The 1480-nt window shown below is 25.7% G+C and overlaps 1 non-coding gene across 1 annotated transcript; it reads left to right on the forward strand.

Moving 5' to 3' along the window:
* The first annotated feature begins 531 nt into the window (after positions 1–531).
* TRNAL-UAG lies at positions 532–611 on the forward strand. Its single transcript has one exon. It is a non-coding gene; the product is annotated as a tRNA-Leu (tRNA).
* Positions 612–1480: the final 869 nt, after the last annotated feature.

Consider the following 1480-nt stretch of genomic DNA (forward strand, 5'->3'; position numbering starts at 1 on the left):
TAGTCAATGAAAGATGATCTATGTCAGTATGAAAATGTAGCGATAATTTATATGACCTCATTTAAATTAGGATATGAATACTGAAAATTGAATTTGAGATTTCAGTCTTATCACTATCATTGTGGTTAAGTATTTATAAAAATATAAACTATGCGAGAGAAACGAAAAAATATTGAATGATGCGACCAAATATATTGGGTTTATCAATTTTCAACATCTAGCTCACGCTTTCCCAAAGCTCGGTCCAGAAGGCCAAGTGCCTCTATTATGATATTAGTATTTTACTTAAAATACTTAAAGGAGCTCATAGTTTTGTATTGTGTTTTTGTTTATATCCCTCTTAAATAATTGATATTACAAACTAATTATTAAACATTTATTTTAATTAGTTCATTTTTAGATATTTCAATTATTCGAAGAACCCAATTAAACCAATTTTTACTTAAATCGCTAATTAAACCAATTTTTTATCCTCAACATTTGATCAAGATTAATGAAATATAAATATAAAATATCTATTATATCACATAAGACAGTTTGGCCGAGCGGTCTAAGGCGCCAGATTTAGGCTCTGGTCCGAAAGGGCGTGGGTTCAAATCCCACAGCTGTCAAATATTTTTTTGTTTTACGACATTTTGGAATAATATATTTTTTTTTTGTTTTTTTAGGACATTTTGGAATAATTTTATCTTGGACATTTCGTAGGTAGTTGGGGTTGTTTGAGGATCTTGTACAAATTTTTGGATGTAAGAGTTTAGTGCTTGTTTGATTATAAGAATAAACTGAATCAAACATCCTTAGAATTTAGCCCCTAAATGAACAAATTCCTAGTTATTTGGATTAGGAGTTATCAAATTCCAATTTGATGCATTTTCCATGAAAACACCCTATTTGATAGATAAAAGAAACATGTTTCAAAGCAATAAAAAAATCAGAGCATCCTATTTTCAAATTGGAGTAATTGTTTAATAATAATTTCATTTTGAATATTATAGTTTTTTAAATATAATAAATGGGACTAACCATACTATATTTTAAATAACTAAAAATGTACTACTTAAATAAAAGAAAATAATAATAATAATCTATTTGATGTTTGTTTATTCAATTTTTATTAAGTTAAAAAAAATAGAATTCTTGTTTTTTATAATAAAAAAAATTATTTGAATTATAATATATATTTATTTTATTTTAAATTATTATTTTTTTTTTATAAAAGATTACCGTGTTTTAATGTTTTAATTGATAAAATGATTGATTATATTGATTTGGAATAATCCCATCTTTACTCGGCATGTTTATTATATAAACAAGTTACAATTCGACTGGTCTTCTTCTTCATTCTTGGCAAAAGGAAAAACCTACATGCCAAATTGAGACTTTGATGAGTTCCTCAAGACATGCTTCATGAAAGAACACATCATCTTCCCAAACAAGACATAACTAATCAATCAAAGATAATTATTTACTAATTTTGAAT

The sequence above is a fragment of the Impatiens glandulifera genome, chromosome 7, assembly GCF_907164915.1.
Source record: "Impatiens glandulifera chromosome 7, dImpGla2.1, whole genome shotgun sequence".
NCBI classification, from domain to species: Eukaryota; Viridiplantae; Streptophyta; class Magnoliopsida; order Ericales; family Balsaminaceae; genus Impatiens; species Impatiens glandulifera.